The following is a 16,434-nucleotide window of genomic DNA, read 5'->3' on the forward strand; positions in this document are numbered from 1 at the left end:
TGACAGCCAAAACCATTTTATTTCCAACCTTAGTTTATTCATTGCCAATTTATGTCATGTGAAGAAATGAATGAATTATCAAATATGCCAGACTGCAGAATAAACAAAAGTGGTGTCACTAACACCCTATCCAGCATTTAGAGAACAGAACTAAAGTAGATTCAGAAAAAAAAAAAAAAAAATCAATGCAGAAGGACATATAGCTAATTATCAAGTACAATAAATGACTACCATGAAAAATAGGCCATGTCGAGAATAATCTCAGTCAAATGCAGCTAAAGACTGTACTCCTTAATCCGTTTAAGAATTGAGAGGATATTAAAACCTGGAACATGTAAATCAGTTGTGAAAGTTTACAATTCACTGAACCTCGCATATCTGCAGGTTGGTGTGCACAGGGGGAATTCCAGCATGTCACTTTAAGAAAACTTAAGATAGCCAAGACTGGCTGGCGTGGGAGAAAACCACTACCAGCAAGTCTCAGATTGCTGGCAAACTAGTGTTAAAAACGGTGCTGCGTTTCACAACAAAGTGCTCTGATGATGTGGATGCTGTGACATGATTTCTGTGAAAGGTTCAGAAGGTGAGATAAGCATCTGCCTCCATTCTTTACAGAGCCCTTGGGTTTGACAGTAGCAAAACATATGCTGCCTGGCAGGTGAGCCCACATTTAATCTACATAGCACTTTCCTTTAATGCCTATGGTCCTGTCCTGGGCTGCACTGCACGTACATGGCATTTAGTTGGTAAAGCAGGATATTCATTCCCAGACTTAGGATTTTGCTACAGAATATTTAGGGGTTTTAGTATGCCAGGGATGCAAGCCTGAGGCAAATCTGAAGGGCTGCATATTGAAACGTTTTGAAATAGTCATCGTTCTGGTGTGGAGGTCTGCAAGTGCTCTTATCTTTGGTGGTCTTGATTTACATCAACCAGTGTTATTCCTTTCTGCAGATGAGGTTGTTAAGGATTTGGGAGTACTAGTCAGATTTGAAATGTGTTCTCACTGGACTCAGTGATCACCATAGAAAACCCTTCTGACAGCAGTGCATGTATTCAGTTATTTCCCAACAATGCACAGATTTTGATGATCACATTGATGAGCAGAGGAAAATATTAACACCTATAGCCACCAAAACAGATAGTATGTCATCACAAACAGGGAAACTTAAGTAAATAAAGGGAAGTAAAATATTGTCTACTTGATATGAAGGGTCAAATGCATAGACTATTTCACTTCCTTGTCACTACGCCATTTTCTTAGCTGTAAGATAAAAACTACCTCCTATCTGCTCTCCCAATGTCATCAACAAGTTCATTGTAATTTACTTTCTTACCTATTTGCTCACACGCTTGTGATACCATACAAATAGCTTCCTATACTTCTCATTGATCTCTTAGCATCTGTCCTTCCTTTGGGACGAAACTTTTCTTTGCGTTGCATTACTATCGACTGCTTCAAGTTCTTAAAAAAAATCAGCTACGTCACCTTCCTGAGTTCAAGGTCATCAGGGATTATAGCACAAATAAGTAAATCAATGCATTTTAGGTCATTTGGAAAGAAGGTTTCTGGTTTGAGAAGCACTGCAAGACAACTTGAATTCTCTTGTTGGGCCTACCTCAACTGTTTGTGTGTTTAGCTGGCTGCAAATGAACACGCCCCTACCTCTGAGAAGGCCCTTGCGGCTTTTCAAGGGATTCAGCATGGATATAAAATTCCAGAGGAGGGCCATAAATAGCAGAACTGTTTAGAAAGACAAAAAAAAAAAAAAAAAAAAAAAAAATTAAAACCCCCCAACAAGGGAATTAATATTTTTCTTTAAAAAACAAAACAAAACAAAAAAAACTTTGTTAAATTGTTAAACTAAGTTCTACTAAACACAAGAGATACTATTACAAATGGTACAGTGTGTGTTACCTTTCTCGGTATAGCAGTTGTCCTCAGTAATTGAGAGGCCCTTAAAATGTGTGTGTGAGTAAATGATGCAGTAATTTATCCATTAAAGTATTGCTACATCCTAATATAAGCACATCTCAACTAAGCTGCAATTAATAGCTAAGAAAATATAAACAAACTTAAGTCCTGAGCTAGCAGTAACGATAATAAGGTTACACATTAAATTAACTTAGAAATCAAAACTATTAAGCCCAAACTAATAATTTCCAGGCACAAGACAATAATTTGTTATTTCAGACGAGCCAACTTTGAAGGGATATGAAACAAACAGAGAAAAATGAGTTCATATGCAGTTGTAGCAGATACCACTTATCACACAGTAATAGGATAGTGGACAGCCCAGATTGCAACTGTGAAATATTGATAAAGCAAACTTGCAAATGTGATCATCTGTAACACTGACAAACAAAACTAAGAAAAAAGAATGGAAGAGGAAAACAGAAATCTAATTCAGTAAAATGCAGAGCACAAATTACAGAGTAAACTAGAAACACTCCTAAATTAATAACAGTAAGATAGAGTCCAGTAGTAAATTTGAACGCAGTTGGTTGAAAAGCACATATTAATGCTCTCTTTCCCTCTGTTGTTGCTTTCTCTGCCTGGAGTGAGCACTCCTCAGAGATTTTGTTTCTCACTGCCATGATTGCTCATTTTTTTCAGCGGAGATAATGAGATCGAGGCAGGAATAGCCTTCTTTCATTCTCATATTCCATTTCATTTTTCTCCTCCAATTTGCACCACAACAATGACAGAGAGAGTATCACAGGGGTGAGTTGGGAACGGTTTGTGATTGAAAGGGAAGACATGATCTGCAGAGTCGTCCTAGGCTGAGTTTCAGGTGGGACTGGAGCACACTTTTCCCTCTTGTCCTCTCCTCTGAGCTGTTTTTTTCCATCTTTGCTTGAGTGAATGCCTGTGACAAACGGGGAAACTGGGATGGGCCAACAGGGGGATGGGGAGACAGCCATGAGAGTTTTTGGATGCTTGGTTCTTCCAGCAGTGCACCAACCTGCAACAGAACTGGGAGGAAGGTTTTGTTAACAATAATCCAAAATCTGTGTGTGCTTATTTTCATCACAAACTGCTCAGAGTTATCCTAGATAGGAGCTTACAGTCACTGCTCAAAATGGAGGCACTTTGCTGCCTCACGGATATCACCTGGAAAGCACAGAACAGGAGGAAATGGTAAGGAAGGTGTGTGCACTGCAGTTCACTTGTGCAACCAGAAGCCAAAATTAGCAGGGGGACCATCTAATTGTATTTGTTCTGCTTACAAGTAGATAACCCCCCTGCTAATTTCAGCTTCTGCTTACAAAAGTGCTCTGCAGTATTTACTCCCCCCTTTCCCTCCTGTTCTCTCTGTGATGTTTTTTTTTCTTCTTCTCTCAGATATAATTTCCTTACATTTCCAGCTCTATTTTCTCAGTCTTTTCATCAATATTTAATATTTGAGTGGAACAGTGGGCAGTTACCTTCGTTTTCTTTTTCCTTTTTTTCCCCTCTAAGAGTGCTGGTACTCAGCTCTGGCTGCAGAAGCACTTGGCTCCTGGGAGCACTTGCTCAGTTTGAGTACTGCCTGCATTAAGGAGCCAAAGCCTAACCTGAGGCTGCCAGAGGGGGTTTAAAAAAGGCAATAATGACTAATTGACCTCTTTAATGAGCTTAGGAGTTATAAAGTAGATAATTGCAGTGCATATGACATATTTTATCTAGGTTTTCAGAAAATCTCTGATAAGGATCTACATGACAGGCTGTTTCTAAAGATGAACCTAACAGGGGCTGAGAAGGACATGGCATAGAAATAGATGGGAGGAAATGAATTTTCTGTGCTGAGGGATCTTTATCTGCCAAAAGGGAAGAGTTAAGAGAGATTAATACCTGGATTCGTAGTTTGATTTTAAATAAATTACCTAGCTAGAAGGACCCACTGTAAACGCACTGTATTTGCTGATGATACTAAATTATGATGCATACTGAGCACAAAATGAGTGGCAAGAAATATTCATCGTGCCTTAGATCAGCTCAATAATTGAGCTGACACATGGCAAATTAAATTTATGACTGGGAAATGTGAAATAATACACATTCCTCTTGATACAGAGATGACAAATCACTCTAGAACACTTGGACAAAACAACTTTTACTAGAAGATAGCTATACTAGAAAATGTATACAGGAAGAGAAATACAATAAAAGCTGATCCCAAATGGGACTGGCTTTGGCACTTGATTTTCTCTCTATTACAGTGTATTGCTCCAGCCCATTCATTATTTGTTTTTCCAGTTCAAAGCAAAGCTCTTAACTTGCTCAGGTTTTCTGAAATCTGCTCTCCATACCTTGTGGTTGTATTAGGATGAAAACAAAGAAGTGAACTGGAAGTGAGGTGGAAAAGCAGGGAAAGTGGAATAACTGAACTTTTAAAATGTGCTGGAGTGACCACCTTTAAAAGACCACTTTATTTTACCAATATATTGGTGACATTAATGTAAAGAGGAATGAAAGCATCTGTTTTGTAGGACACTCTACTGGAACTTAGGTGGAATGGGTGATGTGGGGTTGGCCATATATCTGTCTTTTCACAATACACATGCTCTGTGTTAAAACAGCTTGTGGCTAAGACTTCAGGGACACACCTGGATCTTGAGGGATCTGAAGAATTAATTGTTCAATCCAAATCTAGTAGCCAAGACAGTGTCTGTGTGATGATTTTGGTCTTTCAGCATTAACCCGATATCTTTGTGCATGGCTGCTGTAATTCCCAACAGCTACTTTTCATCTCATCACTGTTGTGCATCTCTGAATTCACTGGATTAAAGTTAAGTCTACTCTTCTATTTTTACTTATCTATTTCCAGTTTAATTTGCCAGGTGGGATGGGCAGGTTCTTGCTAACAAATGACAATAGAAGCTGGTGCTTGGGAGAATTTTGTGGAAGGTCTAGTGATGCAAGGAAGAACAGGGGGAAAGTGTTCACAGGAACAAACAGCAACTAGAGAAAAATACAGACATTTGTAGGAGAGAAGACCAAATAGACCATCAGGGATGCCAACAATGACAGAGGAGAAGCAGAAGAAATAAGATATATCTGACTCGGTTTTTAAGGGAAAGGCTAAGCTGTTACGTTTGGGTAGGAGACTGTGGTTCTTAAATGCATTACAGCAGAGGAAGAGATGCAGTCACCCTAAATGGTCCCAATGACCACAGCATACCAGTATATCTTAACTGACAACTTGATTATTGTCATAACACACTTAACTATGTGACTCATTAAAATTAGTGTTATCAGAATTAGTTGACTTCTATGCTGCAGGTGGATGCAGACTTATTCCTGTGGTGTATGCTCCTCCTTTTGTTTTTTTCAGTCATCAGGATGGTTTTGGTTTCAGCTTCCAGTGTTACGCTGATGACAGATCTATGTGATTTGTTTCCTGACTACTCAAAGCCATTTAATCTCTTTGAATTTACTTTGAATGTCAACATTTTGAAATGTCTCTATAAAAATCTGTCACTATTCTCTTAATTTTTCCTTCATTTCTTTTACCATCTGAGCTCAGATTCATGAAGGCAAGGAATTGCCTCTTTTTCAGGATCATATTATATATTCTATTTACAAAGCCATCTTTTTATGGCTGGAAACATCTCACAAACCAAATATATGCAGAAAGAGAAATGAAAGGCTTACCTTTGTAGCATATATTCATTTCCCCTTGGTTTCAGACTACTAGAATTTAGTTGCAAACTTAACACTTTGATTCAACTCTTAAAATATACCTTGTTAATAACGGATTTCCAGTGCAACACTACAGGCCAGATCTGTTCTGGCTCTTGTAATTGTCAGTGCAGTTGGACTTACAATTTAATTTTAATCTGGACTTACGGATTTACCAGGCAGTTTTAAAGTAAGAGCCTATATTTTTGAGTGTTTGGATCTCAATTTTTGAACAGTCTCCTTGAGACTCTTGAGTAATTTTGCTTCCAAAGTTTTAAGTCATGAATTTTTGGACATAAAATTTTAACTGGAGTTTATCATTGAGATGAAAATATTTGTGAAGAGGAACTGTTTACTATTCTGTCAAATTTCTTAGGATATAGGACTTTTAAAGTGAAAGAAATGTGATAAGAAATTAAAATAGCAGCTAGTTTATCACTGTAAACAGTATCTTAAAGTGCTGAGGTATAACATTTTCAAACTTGCATAATATGTGCTCTAGATGCTGGGAATGAGTGAATTTTACCCCTCACATCCAGCTCTAGAAAGACGCTGTCACTAGTTGTCAAAGAAAATGGTAGCTCTATAGCAAGCATAGGGAAATGTTTGCAGTGAAGTCTTAGAAATGATGTTTTAAAAACCGGTGCTAGCTGATACTTGCCCAGATCTGTTGCAGAAATGCACCCTCAAAATTTTGCTTAAGGTACTGCCTACAGCTTAATTTCCATTTTCTAAGAACTCTAAGCAACCAGGTCTTTTTTATCCCCTGCCACAGCAATGGATTGGTCTGTTTGACTGATTGTAGGTTATGATGTGGAGAGTGCCTTCTTATCTGGTAGATGATCTCTGCTTTTGAAAAAGAGAGTACATTTGTACGTATTGCTGTATGCTTCTTCATACCATTTGATACTATTGATCACAGAAGCTTCTTTCTTGCCTCCAGGAAGCTTGAGGGGTAAACAGAAACACCCTTAAGTGACTTAGATCCTTCATCTCAGATTAAAACCAAAAGTTTGATTGGGGCACATGGTTTTCCATGTCAGCAACCATCCCTTGAGAGCCTCTACAGGGGATTATTCCTGTATAAAACATCTATGTGATTCCACTTAAAAATTGGTGTATATGTCCTGATGATTTCCAAACTATTTATAAAAGCCAACTTTTTCTCAATTAAACAGAATTTAAAATCTTGTCCCTTCCCTTATTATCTACTATTTTGGCTAATGAGAAAGTAAGCATGCATTCCTGCTGTTTTCATATGAAAAAAAAAAAAAAAAAAAAAATCACTTCACCCAAAATTAGCTTAAAGGTCCACCTCAATAATAACCTCCTCTATGATATACATTCAATGAATCTCTTCCACATTATACCAACTTCTTTCATTTTCTTCAGACTGTCTCACCTTTGCTTCTGGTAATGTAGCTATTAATCTCACACCATGGAGGTCCCTACCATGATGTGAGTTACAACATCATACCTGTCTGATCTTTCCATATCTCTTTTTTGCTGTCATGCCATGAAATGTTCTGAACTGGTGACATCAAGGCAACTACTCTTCCCTTACATAAAAGCACTTGTTTTTCTTTGCAATGCTTACAGGAAATCCAATTAAGTACTGGATCTGCCTTTCATAAAGTGAACATTACTGTTAACTTCAGTGCAGGTTGGACTGGACTGGAAACTTGCTTACTGATTATGTGCATGAATTTCAAAAATGTGTGATTGATTAAAAATCATTGGGACATGGTGTTCTAGGTCACCCCGGGGCTTTTGAAAATCCCACTCCATGTTTTGTCAAAGTAATTAGTAGTCAAATCTGCCTTCACCAAGTAACCACTTACTACTTCTCTCGTTCTTACATCCTCCATAAAAACTTACTGGCTTCCTGTTATGTCACATCTTACCTTAATTTCCAAGGTCTTTAGGATGAAAAAAATACCTTTTGGGCAGGGAATATCTGGGGGCAAATTTAAGTTAAAATAGTCATAAATATGTCTGTTTCAACAGGAGAGTCTTTTCTTTACATAATCCTCTTGAAGATGGTATTACAGGCATATTTATTAACTGTACCACGTAATTCTAGTGTACTGCCCTAACTTTTCCCTTTTTTATGTGTGCATGTGAAACTATGACATTACAGCAAAAGAAGAGGTAGGATTATTCAGGACCATATCGTGACCTCAAATTCATGAACAAAGTTCCTAGTGAGATGCCTACTTGCATAGGGAGAATGGGATGACTGTGCCAAGGAGTGACTGTCTCCACCCTGTATAGCCACCAAAGGGGCAGTAGTAATACACTGGCTTAAACTTCTAGAAAATACTGACTGGCTTTGATACTGAAAGTCTTGATCCCAGAAATTCTGTTAATATGGAAACTTTTAAAGAAGTAGAAATGTCACCAAGTCACAGAATACATCCTTTAATCTAATGGGAGGTGTTGACTGCAGATACGGGTCTAGAAATGACAAAGGAAACTCTGCAAGTGGTCTCTGGGGAGATGCTCAAAATCATTTCCAGAGCTGTGAAGTCAATATCCCTCCATGATGCCTTCACAAGCATGAAGTGTATTCACATCACTAGAGCTTACTCTTCCTTTGAGGTTATTTGATTTCTGATTTATAAAGTATTCAATGCATTTCATCTGATGGGAGTCGATATACTCTAAATAAGAGACTTCATAAAAATAAACGTAATGATGTGGATATGGAATTTGAAAACCACTAATTCATAGGTAGGACCATATTTGCAGCCTATTGCGAGCAGATCATCATTAACTATTCTGCTGTCTAGATTTGCTTTAAATCAGATAGGTGATAAATCAGCCCAGCTACTTGGGAATTACAGTGCTTCTGTGCTGGCACTGCTAAGAAACATTGTTCTGTTATTTGCATGTGCAGATCAATTGGAGGAATAAAAGTATGCAATACAATAAAGGGCTAGAGTAGAAATAAAAAAGATAGGTCAGGCCCTGAGCACCAAAATTGGGAACCCTAAATCTGAATTTGAGAATATAAATAAAATATGATCTGAGGCCAGAGGTGCTGAGCTCTGTGACTGCCAGACCTTGTGAAAACTGGTCATCTCATTTGTCAGTGCAGGTTAGTTCCTGGCAAATCACCTCTTCATCAGGACAGTTCTGTAAAGTATTAAGAGCATGAACTTGTCTCCTAAGTGGAACAAAATCCATGCAGTCTTCCCTGAGAGAAAAGAGGCAGGACCTAATATTGCTCTGTTCTTTATTAAAACAGCTTCCATGTCACCACCATGATGTCCCAGCACATGTGGAACTCCTAGGTGTTCACGAGGCCCACGAGCCTACCACTGTGCTCTGACCTCTTGTGATGAAATGAAAACCCAGTCACTTGTGCATCTGGCAGAAACATAAATGGGTCTGGAGAGAGTCACTGCAATCTGCCTAAAATCTCTAAGATCTTTTGTTCCTCCTCTTCCTCCTGCTCCCCCACCCCAAGCAAGGGAAAAAATCAGATGCCTCACAGTCCTGCAAATATTGTTTCCAAAGATTTTGTTTCTGTGATGTAAACCCCAACACTGTCTGTGCCCTTGCAAACTGCTTGTTTGCAAGCATCAAGGTAAACATTTAAATGTCATTTAAGCATAGAAATAGGTAGGAGGCATATTAAAGAAACTTCATCTCCACTTCACATCAACACCACTAAATACATTTTTACAACAGTGACTAAAACTGTCTAATAATATCATCGGTGGCAACTGGTCAGTTAAAATGTTTTTTAATTGTGACTTGAATGTGTTTATCAACCTCTTTTTGTGACATTAAAAAGACAGCAAGAGAAACACATGGAGACATTGTCCTCGAGGGAAAGGATTAATCATCAGTGAGTGAGCAGGCCTAAGCAGATGGTCAGCTAAGCTTTCCTGAAGTCATTTCTTCTATCCACCATTCAGTGTCACTGCCAGAAACGAGAAGTGTTATCTTGACATTGAACATCTTTATAATAAAATCACTAATTGGCGTCTAATACCAAAGGCTTTATAGCTGTAAAATTGCAGCAGAGGTAGCTAAGTGGTTGACTGGGTTTCATGTTAATAAATGCTATCCGAAAAATCCTTCCTTAGCATAGTCAACATTGTGTTATCATTGTGAGACCTCTCTGCAAATGATGGTGTGTTTCTTTTAGCTCAGTTCCAAACGTAGCAGTTGGGAGGTTTTTAACAGCAAAGCAGATAAACGTGTTGCTTCCATTGTGCTATTTTATTTCATGTATATGTAAAGCTAATATCTTATAGGAGACGTTCATTAGGATTTAGTTCTCAGATTTTTCTTAGGTTTTGGCAACCAGAGAGAGTCTGTCACAATAAATTATCGCTTTTGGTGTTGGAAATATATTTTTTATGAAAGCTGAAAATGTGTCAGCCTTGGACATCCATGAAATTTTCATGGTTTATTATGGTTTTCTTTTTCTTTGACCTTTCTCCTTTATTTAGAGAAAAATATTTCTTTCTGCACTAGCTGTCCACTTAAAAAAATACAATCAAATCTAGGCTGGAAGGACTTACTAATTACAAGAGTTTTGTGAGTATAGCTATTGCTTTTGGCTTGATTTGAACATGGGGGTCTTGTTTCTGTCCCCTGTATTAGCAAATCTTTTCCTAAAGTGGATGGTGAAAGTTGGACTTTGGCTTCACGACACCAATGTCACTCTGGAATAATTCAGACACTGAATTACTCATCAGCCCACCACTTGAGAGCACCTCCACAGCATCACTGGTGCTTGACCACAAGTCAGCCAGCATGAGGCTGCTGTGCCAGGGATGGGCCTGATCCAAGGTTCATTTAAAGCAATGGAGAGGATCCTGTGGACAGTGATAGTTTTCAGACAGGGATTTTGATGCTGTTACAGTGAAATTTGAAATTTGCAGAGAGGGTTAATGCCTGGAAAATTGTATAAATATGTTATGTCATAATATTATATGTCCCAAAATATTGGTAAAGGGTGTTTTTCCCAAAGATTAAAGCATTAGTGAAAAAATAATGATTAACCTTTAAAATCAGATTGGCATTTCTTTTTTCTCCAAATGTAGAATTAATACGCATTTTTTAATCATTAGTGTAATTTTCAGGATGATACTTTTGTTCTTTTGGCTGTTGAACTGTTACGGCTGCTAGTAACCCTTCAAATTGTTTGCTTCATTCAAGCATTCTTTTTTGAATAATTCATTAGGCATTATTATCCAAGCGTGGAACACCTCATTTAGCACTGGTGATCTTTTCCTTATGTGTAGCTGACAGGCAATCAAAGTTTTTATCAGTGCAGAAAATTTGCAATTCAGAAATGTAGTTGCAGCAATTAGTAGCTATCAGGTAGCATAGGAAGGACAGCTTCATAAAAAGAGAGAGTTGAATGAGCTCAACTGATGTTAGCACAAAAGTAATGGATAAAACTAACCAGCTGTTTCTAAATTTACCAAATGGAACATTCCTTTTTCTCAGAGTAGAAGCTTTAATTAACTTTGTGTTATGTGTGGCTTCACAAAAGGAGAAGTGACTAGGTGACAGAATATCCCTCTTTCATTGCCCTTCGCTTAATTTTGTAACTGTATTAAGATGCCCTGTCGATGTATGGCTTGCTTACTCTCTCACTGCAGGACTAGCTTCCAGGCTTTCTCCTTGCTCACCTTCCCACAGCAGAGCAATAAGTTTTTTTTAAAATGCACAGCAGCTTCATTCCATCCCTCTCACTGATGCAGCAAATCCTGAGTTCTTTATGCTGCTGCAAAAAGCTAGCGGAAGTTTAGGCAGCTGAGGTGTTTCAGTGAACACTCTGAGTGAACTCCCAGTGTGGCTGGCTGCGGTGAATCTCAATCTGAGAATGCAAAGAAATATTTCTAGGAAACAAGATGAGAGAACGGGCTGTGGAAGCAGGAGAAAAGAGTAAACTTTTAATTTCATATTTTAGTAAATATTCCATCTCATCCCATGTTACAGATCAGGGGATGTTTATAATGGCTTTCAACTTTCCACTTTCCAGAACGTGACTCAGACCTTATTGGGCCAGAGAGAAGCATTAGTGAGACTTACCACCTCGTGTGTTCATTAGATGGGGGAAACCTGGGCATTGGTCTCACTCCTGGGATGATTTATCTATCGGTTTGTTTTCAGGACTTAACTTCAAATGCACAGTTATCCTTGGGCTGCTAAGGGGACCCCAAGTACCCATGTTCTGTTGAGTGCTTTAATTGCTTTGTGACTGAAAAAATGTCACAGCCTCATCACCTACTCTTATCATGTTCTAAAGTGAGTGCTCCCAGTTCATTCCATGGAAAAGAAAGAAAAGCCTGAAGAACCTTATTTGAAGGAGGCACTGGAACCCAGACAAACAGTCCTGCCTACAGCCCCAGACAGGGCAGCTGCCCGCGGAGAGGAGGCGGCATGAGAAGACACCCCGGGGGCTACCTCCGAGCAACAGGCTGTGCAGCATGCTGGCTGCAGTCCAGTGCTGGCGGCCTGGGGGGGCAGATCCCACTCTCAGGTCCCTCACCCTCAGTGACCACTGCCGACAGAGGCTACAGCTGCCTCAGAGCATTCACTAGAAATCAAGTATGGGAAATCCTGTGGCTCCAGGGCTTCTGTCTTGTCTTACTTTGTTCAGCAAAGTTTCAGCAAAGCTCTTTTCCTTTACAGTGCTTCTTGAACCTTCAATGTCCAAGTGAACATTCGGAGTGCAGAATAGCCAAACTGCTTCATGAACAAGAAGGTCGTTGGAACAGGGCACTACATCAATTACTCATGTATCACGATGATGGATACTGTGAAAACTGAGAGGAAATGCAGGGATTTTTTTTGTGGTGCAATTTGGAAGCATTTAAAAACTCTTCTCTGTGTACTTATTGCTGGTTTGCTGTATTCAAACAATGCTTTTAAACACCAGTATTCAGCCACACATGGGGACTGTGAGCATGATTTTGTCCATTGTGCTATCTGCTTCCTTTTAGTGAAATGAAACGATGCCATGTTTCACATACTGTTCCTTCCCATGACAGCAGCCACAGGGCTCAGGAAACTGCTCAGAGCAGCGTGGGCTGTCTCCAGCAAACACTCCCATCTGGGGAGGCACTTGGGAAGCAGAGGGAGGCAGGTGTGCAGCTGCCAGCCCCCAATCCCCGCGGGGAAAACTCTGCATTCCCAGCAAAAGGAACCTCCTGGCATGCTCTCCCATCTCGGGGGTCTGCCTGGCCTTTTGCTGACAGCATAATTTTCTAAGGAGTCTCAGAGTCCGACATCTCTGTTCACGACCCTTTTTTCCTAAGCAACATTAATAACTGCTGTGGGTCTGGCAGGTGCAACGTCCGCTAATTGTGTCTGCATCACCAGGCCTTATCCTAACAGCCCTCCAACATCTACATTCCTACCTGGGCAACGAAGAAACCTCCATTTATCCTAGAAAGAGTGCACTGCTCACTCATGAGCTCTTGGCCAACAGCTCCCCATCAAGAAGAAACATATAGTTAGGAAATTTGCCTAAGCCATCACAGACCTGGAAAAACTCATTGGCATGTCTGATGGAACTGAACAGCATTTACCAGTTTGAATTATGGCTTACACTACAAGCACACCTGAAGTACCTTTCTAAGGTGAACAAAGAGACATCTTCCTTGAACAGGTAGAAATCGTTGCTATCCACTTGTCTGACAGGGCCATGCTCACCAAGGTGGTAGCAGACAGCATGGTGGGAATCCACAGTGACCAGACACTGAGCCAGGTGGAGGTAAGTCTGGGCTGAGGAGCTGCTGTGTGGGTGAGCTTCCCAGCCCTTGCAAGACAGCGAAGCGTGCCTATTGTGACACTGCTTACTCATCCCTGGTGCTGGTTACTTATACAAAACAAACAAAAACAACCAAAAAACCACAAAACTCCCTGTGATCTCTACCACAACTAGCCACTAAATTATGTAGCCATTTGAAATTATTACTATATTAATAACAGATAGTCAGTACTAGATTTGTCTCCCTACTGGTTCTCTCTACCAGCAAATGCTGAAAAGCTTCTGAAATCTCATGTTGTTCTTGATGTCACAAGTATGTGGATTTTAATGTTAGGAGAAGCTACAGAATCTTCGGGAAGGTAGACAGATAAATCTCATAGTCAACAATCTTGAGATATTTCTTCCCCGAGACTTAAAATTCTCATCACTTGCATTTAAATGAGGTAGTATAGATCATTTGGATTGTGAACTAATGAGCGTTGTAAGACTAAAAGGAACTGACCTGAGCACCCTGGTTTTGCTGGAGAATGAAATTAGACCCAAAGTGTAGCTCATAGGTCTTCTGTTTTTTGTTTGTTTTACTGTTTTTTGTTGTTAATGAAACCAATATGACATAACAAAAATGAGATTCGATAGTGAAACACAAGAGTGAAGGAGAATTTATGTGTATAACCACACCATAACAACTGGGTCTTTTTCTTTTTATCCTGTTTCAGTTGCTACACAAGTTCCCAGGTTCGAGGTAAACATTTTATGACATGTCAGAGAACTCAGCTTGATGCTTTTTCAGAGCTGTATGGAACAGGTTCCAGCTCTAAAATGTCTCCAGCTGAAAGCCTGAGATCTGAGGCTCCAGACACTGGAGCTGGAGGAAATTGCTTTTACTGTCCCCTACCCTAGTCACTGGATTCTCAGGATAAATGAAGTGTAAAGCTGTGTTCTAGAAAAGCCAGGGTGTTTCAACTAGAGAAGAATAATCCTGGAATGGGAAAGCAGATAGGCCTATTTTGAAGCTGATTTTTTAGAGGATTTTTATCATAAAGTTAGGTGGAAATTATTGACTTCTTAACATTAAACAGTTGTATCCATATGGGAAGATGGTCCATAATTCTTGCCAGTTGTGATAAATTATTCAGTGTTATATAAACCAGTGCAGTTTTCCTGATCAGCATCTCCTCTGCCGTGCTAATATGTACTACCTAAATCAAGCCATGAGCCTTGGATCTGGAAAATTAGCAGGAAAACCTGCAGGAACTGGTGCCTTTTTGAGATTTCTAGTGCCCCCAGCCATTTACTGGAAATAATTCTATAAGGAGAACTTTTCTAACAAATAAAGTTAGAACATCTCAGAGCTGTCAATCTTATTTCAGATTCACACATTCACATTTAGTCAAGTAATTCCGTATGTTTAAGCTCAGGTCCTAGACCAGCTCTTCGAACAGTGAGTGCTGCACAACCTCGCAGCCCCACATGCTTGCTGCTGCTATTCCAAATCTCTTGGAAAAGGGCAAAGTGACTCTTGGGTCTGTCCTAGGGTGTATAGTCCTAAATCTGTACCACTGAAGTACGAGGCCCCCACTGCGAGGTGGCAGTTGTAAGTGGCAATAGGTTGTGTTCTGTTGTTCTTGTTTTCTGAAACTCCCCACTTCCTCTTTCTTTGGTGGAGGAAGTGGTTGCGTGCACGTATTAGTCAACATATCTCTGTTTATTATTGTTATTGTTTTGGCAGAGGTTGGTCTGTATTTCCCTCCCACCTGGGTGTGGACATGTCAGTCTGATGATTTGTCCTCTGAAACTGAACCAAACCCTCTGATAAATGCTAAAGCTATGGGGAAGAAGTTCCCTGGCTGCTCAAAGTTTTGGAGAAGTTTAATTCAGGTGAATCTGCTGGCCAAGAAGTGCAGTGCACTTCTCCTATGTTTTTCTGACAATTAAGAAGAGCCCTTGTTCACTGAGCTCATCACTGAACAAGTGGAGGATTAGAGCAGAACCACCAAATGTGTACTTCCCCAAAACTACTGTGTAAACATTCCCACACCCAAGACATACCTTTCCATCTGGTCTCACGTTTTTTTTTCTAAGGGCGGTTCCTTTCTTCTTTAATTATTTTTTCACAAATCAAATGAAGACATTACACAGTCAGAAAGCATTAATCACCTTACGTAACTTCACAGTAGTGAAAAGTAAAGACAACACACAATAAGTAATAAAACAAATAAGGTATGATGATGGTATGTGGAAAGAACTGCAAGGCAGAGAAATTGCTCTGGATGTGTCACCACTTTCTCAGGTGTATCATGGAAGTATAAGGGAAGCCATCTCTCCTTAATGTTGTCTGAAGCATCTGAGATGTAATCCATCTAAAATCTAGCAGAATAACCATTGATATATCACTAGAAATGTAGTGTTTTGTACATAAAGATTTGAGAGGTAAATGAAGCAGGGAAGAGCAGTAAAAGGTCTTTAAAAAATGGACTGCTAAGCACATGCTTCACACCCCCATGAAGCCAGCATGGCATTCGTGCCAACAGCACTTTTAGTATGACTTTGCTGGAACACAAGAGCATCCATAAAGGTTCAGAGCAAGGCTCATCTCAGCATCCTGCCCTAGCAAGGGCCTGGGGTAGAGTAGGAGCAGGGTATGCATATGTTTCCATTTGACATTACTTTCCTACTGGAGACTGGTTTTCATTCAAGTGCTCCCCTGAGTCTAATGCAATTTGTCTAAGTGCTCTCAATAGGTCTCTTTCAAGTTCTTGTTCATTCTGCTCTTAAATACATGTAAACCTTCTAAACCCACAGCCTCTGCTGGCAAGGAGATCCATAGGATGAGCAACAAATCACAGGATTCTGCCTCCTTCTCTTTTGGAAAAACAAAACAAAACAAACAAACAAAAACTTTTCAAGATTAGCTAGCTGTCTGGAGACTTCCTCTGATAACTTCTGAAGGAAGAATTGTTGTGAACAATTTCAATAGGACACCTAACTCTTAACTGGCAAACAGTATTGCAAAAATCACACAGGA

The 16,434-nt window shown here is 39.6% G+C and overlaps 1 protein-coding gene and 1 long non-coding RNA gene across 2 annotated transcripts in view; one reads left to right on the forward strand and one right to left on the reverse strand.

Annotated features, from left to right (window-relative positions):
* Nucleotides 1-13,515, forward strand: part of LOC118168272 — a 73,634-nt gene extending 60,119 nt beyond the window's left edge. The window contains exon 4 of the long non-coding RNA XR_004751457.1: nt 12,329-13,515. This is a non-coding gene — a long non-coding RNA (uncharacterized LOC118168272). The remainder of the gene's footprint in view (nt 1-12,328) is intronic.
* The window catches only part of ELP4 (elongator acetyltransferase complex subunit 4), a 277,760-nt gene that overhangs the window by 45,845 nt on the left and 215,481 nt on the right, over nt 1-16,434 (reverse strand). The gene's annotated exons all lie outside the window — the stretch shown is intronic.

Source organism: Oxyura jamaicensis, chromosome 5 (assembly GCF_011077185.1).
Source record: "Oxyura jamaicensis isolate SHBP4307 breed ruddy duck chromosome 5, BPBGC_Ojam_1.0, whole genome shotgun sequence".
Lineage (NCBI taxonomy): Eukaryota > Metazoa > Chordata > Aves > Anseriformes > Anatidae > Oxyura > Oxyura jamaicensis.